Below are 5,901 nucleotides of genomic sequence, written 5' to 3' on the forward strand. Positions count from 1 at the left end.
CCCTGCAATAATCAGATAGAATTTTCCCTACATTTGCAATGAGGCTCAAATGTGTTTAAAAGATCAACTGTGCGGTCCGTTTAAATTCGATCGGCCTCTAATTTATTTACTTATTTATTCATATATAATTGTCCTGCATATTTGTGCTACGACAACTTATTAAACAAACTTATTGTTAAGCGTCAGACTTCTAATCCCTATATCAACGACTGCCCCGCCGCACTCGTTTCTTTCGTAATTAAAAAAAAGAAGTCACAAAGAAAACATGAACAGTTAATTTGTCGTTAACTGTCCTTTTTTATATAGTTCACTTTTCCGGCGGTAATAGTTGTTCAAAATAGATCGTTGCCTCTGTTGTAGAAAACAACGAGGTCGGCGAAAAGTGACACATTGTTGTTTACAATTTGTGTTTATTGATAAGCCGTTGACAGCCGAACCGAAACGTCGCCGATTTGCCGTTACCAGAGGGAGCAGAAAAAACATCGCCGCGCGAATCGAAAAACGGCCATCGCGCGAGCGCCATGAGATCAAGTCAGAAAGCGTAAGAAAGCGTACGTGAAATTTTTTAACCACCAATCCGCCGCGAAACTTACTTTGCTACGTTGTAAGATTTTGTTCAATAAAGTAGTGCAGTAAACTACGAGTTAAAAGATCACGTTTAAGTTTGAGTTGAAGAAAGAACTTTGCTTCTAGAACATTTTAAAAAATTTCACTTCTTAATTTGTGAAAGCCCCGTGTGAAGCTTAGTTGAGTGAACATGAACCGCGAGAACGCTGAGTCCAACCCCGCCGCGAATTCGACAGTGCGACAACTTTCCCCGGTGCACGATTTAGAGGAAGACACTGTTTCGATACAGGACTTGGTCCAGCAAGCCAGGGAGGCTAACGAAAGCTTCATCCGGTTAACCGCGCAAATCGCTCAGTTAAGCCCGAGTGTGTCACGGGGCCTTGGAGTGTCGCTGAATGCGCAATGTGGAGGCACGGTCTCCCCAGTCAGCCAGGGAACCGCCGAAGATGTGCTCCTTCCTTCGGCCGTGCCCGTACCGCGGAGATTAACGCAAGGTACACCTGGCCGCGGCAACACGGACCGTGAACCTGCGAGCGCACCGTCTCGATCGAGCATTGCTTTCCCGGATTTTCTGCGTTACAACGCGCGAGCTAGCACTTCTGCGACTCGGCGTAGAGACGCAGACCAGAACGCTGGACCCAGCCAGCCTCCAGCCACGCAGCCTGATCGAGATCGTGACCTACAGCGAGCTTTAGAAGACCTGGAGATCAAGCAGCTCAGAGAACGGAACGAGTTGATGCAATCGTTCCAGGCCACCGGTCATCAGGGAACAACGCATCAGCAAACAAGCGCAACTGGTCATCAGGGAACGTCTTCTCAGCAACCACGCGTGAGTATCGTTCCGGAAAGATTTCAGGCGAATGTTTTCTCAGCCTTTGATCCTTCGCAGATGCAATACACGGTCAGACACGGTGGAGTACGGCTACGGGACTTGCCGACGTTTGCCGGCAACCCCGAAGAGTGGCCGATGTTTCTTTCCTCCTTCGAATACACCACGGAGGAGTACGTCTACAGTGATGTGGACAACCTAGACCGACTTCAAAAGGCTCTGAAGGGAAAGGCGTTGGAGTCAGTACGTTGCCTCTTGATGCATCCGTCCAATGTACCGAATGTTATCAGCACATTAAAAATGCTCTACGGTCGTCCTGAGATTATTGTTCACTCGCTAGTAAACAAGGTGCGCGCCATGCCCGCACCTAAACAGGATCGTCTCGATACGCTGATAGATTTTGGGATCGCAGTCCAGAATCTTTGTGCGACAATCACAGCCACAGGTCTCGACGAATACATGTTCAACGTGGCTTTGTTATACGAGCTGACGGAGCGCTTGCCTTCATCGCTAAAGCTCAATTGGGGATGTCATCAAATGAACTTGGGACGTGTAACGTTGTCAAGCTTCAATGATTGGCTGAATCATTTGGTCCAAGCAGCCAGTTTGGTGACTGTTTCCTCGGTACACGTCCCAGAAAGTCCGTATACAAGAACTGCATCGAATGCCACAGCGAACAGGCAACATCGACACGTGAATGCGCATCTCACTGCCGCTCCAGCGCGACACACTGCATCGAGTTCCAGCAGAGCCACACCACGTTGCCCAGTATGCCAACAACAATGCGCCAACGTAGAAAGCTGCCCTGGCTTTCTTGCCATGGACATAGACGCCCGTTGGCGAGCAGTGCGAGAGAAACATCTTTGTCGCAAATGTCTTGAACGACACTTTAATCGTTGTGAAAGAAGAACGCCGTGTGGCACAAATGGTTGCGTTTTCCTACACAACAGATTGCTTCATGATGGTCGGAGAACCACAGCCGAAGCGCTATCAGCCGGAACCGGCGGACACCATATGAGCAACCACCACCAAACCGCGTTAGCGAAGCCGCCACTCTTCCGTTATGTCCCGGTAACACTTCATGGCAATGGCCGCAAAGTTGATACGTTTGCGTTCTTGGACGACGGCTCGTCCGCCACGTTCGTCGAACATGCTTTGGTAGAAGAACTTGGCCTGCAAGGAACTCCTCATCCGTTGTGCCTCTGGTGGACCGGAAATCAGAAAAGAGAGAAGAATTCGGTGAGGGTATCGTTAAGTTTGTCAGGACGTGATGAAATCGGCAAGGTGTATGTCTTACCAAATGTGCATACCGTACAGAGTCTGGCGCTACCGAGACAGTCACTTAGCGCAGAGAAACTTCAAAGCACATTCGATCATTTGAGAGGCTTAAAGCTTAATTCATACACTGACATCACGCCTAGGATCCTCATTGGTATGGATAACTGCCATCTAGGTAATCCGATGACATACCGTGAGGGAAAGCCACATGAACCTGTTGCCGCCAAGACACGATTGGGCTGGATAGTGTATGGATCGTACCCAACGAATACCGGTAATGGCGCGAATGGCTTCCTAAACCACCATAGCCCACAAGTTTGCCCGTGTGTAGATAGCACAGACGATAGAATCGATATTGAGCTTAAGAAATATTTTGCGATCGATTCGATGGGCATTACCAAATTGCCCCATCCAGTTGGCTCTAAAGATGATGAAAAGGCGTTGGAGATCCTTGCAACCACGACTCATTTAAAAGGAAATCGTTATGAAACAGGTTTACTGTGGAAGTATAGCAATGTTCAGCTACCACCAAGTAAACTCATGGCCATAAGACGTTTCGAATGCCTGCAAAGAAAAATGCAAAAAGATCCGGTGTTGAGAGCTGCTATCATCGACAAGATGAACGATTACGAAACAAAGGGCTACATCCGGCGCCTCACACCAAACGAAATAGCTGATACACGGAATACAGACTGGTTCTTGCCGACATTTCCGGTAACGAATCCTAACAAGCCAGGAAAAATCCGTATAGTGTTCGACGCAGCCGCCAAGTCTAACGGAGTCAGTTTAAACACGTTCCTGCTCAAAGGTCCAGATCAGCTGGTAGACCTCCTGACGGTCCTGTATAAGTTCCGAGAGCATCGAATAGGCGTAGTAGGAGACATCAAGGAGATGTTCTTTCAAGTGGCTATGCGACCCGAGGATCAGCGCAGTCAAATGATTCTATGGAACGGTGGCGAGACTGATAAGGCTCCAGACGTGTATGTTGTTACCGTTATGACGTTTGGGGCGGCGTGCTCGCCCTGCTGCGCGCATTATGTAAAGAATTTGAACGCTGAAAAGTATAGAGATGAGTTTCCTCGTGCCTTTGAATGTATTGTCAAGGAGCATTACGTCGACGATATGCTCGCCAGTGTCGAAACTGAAGACGAAGCAATTAAGCTGGCGAAGGACGTACGTCACGTGCATGCGAATGGCGGATTCGAGATTAGAAACTGGCTCTCGAACTCGCATTTGGTGATGGAACAGCTTGATGTACCTGTAAAGATAGAGAAGGATGTTAACGTTGGCACAGATGCGAGAACAGAAAAGGTATTGGGAATGTGGTGGGACACACAAGCCGACACATTCATGTACAAAGTCTCACCTAGAAACGACGAGCAGTTACTGGCAGGAGCGAAACTGCCGACTAAACGCGAAGTGCTGCGTATCCTTATGAGGATTTACGATCCTTTGGGTCTATTGGGGAACGTGTTGATGTTCCTGAAAGTATTGCTGCAAGAAATATGGCGCGCTGGTGTCGGCTGGGATGAGCAGATTGGCGGCCGTTTAGCAGAACAGTGGGAAAGGTGGACTAGCATTTTACCTGCCGTCTGCCAGATCAAAATACCAAGGTGCTACCGCCAGCGTACGTCGGCCCTACCTCGTAACGTACAGCTTCACATATTCTGCGACGCAAGTGAAAACGGGATGGCAGCGGTTGCCTATTTCCGATATGAAGAAGGAGAAACAATAGAATGCGCTCTAATAGGTTCAAAAACTCGAGTAGCACCGCTACGGTTTCTATCGATTCCCCGTTTAGAATTGCAGGCAGCAGTGATTGGCGCACGGCTCGCACATACGATACACAAATCACATCGTTTAATAATCACAAGAACAATCTTTTGGTCGGACTCAAGGGACGTCATCTGTTGGTTACGTTCAGATCACAGACGATACAGTCAATTCGTGGCCTTCAGAGTCGGAGAAATCCTAGAGTTGACCAAAGTAGACGATTGGCAGTGGATATCAACGAAAGCCAATGTTGCAGACGATGGTACGAAATGGGCAAAAATACCCGATTTAAGCACTAACAGCAGATGGCTCAAGGGTCCGAGCTTTCTATGGCAACCGGAGAGCGATTGGCCAGCTTCACCGACACGACCAGATGATACAGCAGAAGAACTACGTCGCAACTTGCTGTTCCATGTCACAACTAAGCCACTCATCCAAATCGATCGATTTTCTAAGTGGAATAGACTTCTGAGATCCGTTGGATATGTCGTTCGATTTTTGAACAATTGCACTCATAGGGCCAATAAAACACCGATCGCAACAGAACCGCTGATACAAGAAGAGCTTCAAAGAGCTGAACAGATAATACTGAAGCAAATTCAGCGAGAAGCATTTCCGCAAGAAATCAAGTGCCTCGAGAATCCTCCAACATTAAAACATCCGTGGTCAAAAGGCATCGAAAAATGTAGCGTACTGTACAAACTCTCACCAACACTCGACGACCATGGTGTGTTGAGAATAAGTGGCCGGCTTGCAAACTGCACTGCAGTGGACGAACCGCTTCGGATGCCCGTGATACTGCCCAGGCGACATGTAGGGACAGATTTAATCATTCATCACTACCACGTGATATATCAACATTGCAACCATCAGACCGTCATCAATGAATTGCGATCCAGATTCTATATACCGCGATTGCTATCGGAGTATAAACGGGTACGAAAAAACTGCCAACACTGCCTTAATCGGAAAGCTGTTCCCGAGCCGCCGTTGATGGGGTGCATTCCTGAACAAAGAACGGCTATAGCTCAGCGTGCGTTCACATGTACCGGAATAGATTATTTCGGGCCGATCAACGTAGTAGTTGGTCGCCGCGTGGAGAAGCGTTGGGGAGTGATCTTCACTTGCTTAACAACACGAGCCATCCACCTAGAAATCGCGCATTCAATGACGAGTTCGTCATGCATCCTGGCGATCCGGCGTTTTATCGCTCGGCGTGGAACGCCGCGAGAGATCATTAGTGATCGAGGTACGAATTTCGTAGGAGCTTCGAGAGAGCTCAAAGAGGCCAGAAAGAGTGTCGACGAAAACACTTTGATAGAAGAGTTTACTAGCCCTGATTTGAAGTGGACCTTTAACCCGCCGGCCGCTCCACATTTTGGAGGCTGCTGGGAACGCCTCGTCCAGTCAGTGAAAAAGGTTTTCGCTCAACTCGAATTGCCACGTCTGCCTAA

General features: G+C 48.3%; 1 long non-coding RNA gene across 1 annotated transcript; it reads right to left on the reverse strand.

Moving 5' to 3' along the window:
• Window positions 1-2,269: 2,269 nt before the first annotated feature.
• On the reverse strand, window positions 2,270-4,365 carry LOC120894834. Its single transcript, XR_005738244.1, has 3 exons — window positions 4,041-4,365; window positions 2,694-3,932; window positions 2,270-2,598 (listed from the first exon to the last, which is right to left on the reverse strand). It is a non-coding gene; the product is annotated as an uncharacterized LOC120894834 (long non-coding RNA).
• Window positions 4,366-5,901: the final 1,536 nt, after the last annotated feature.

Source organism: Anopheles arabiensis, chromosome 2 (genome assembly GCF_016920715.1).
Source record: "Anopheles arabiensis isolate DONGOLA chromosome 2, AaraD3, whole genome shotgun sequence".
Lineage (NCBI taxonomy): Eukaryota > Metazoa > Arthropoda > Insecta > Diptera > Culicidae > Anopheles > Anopheles arabiensis.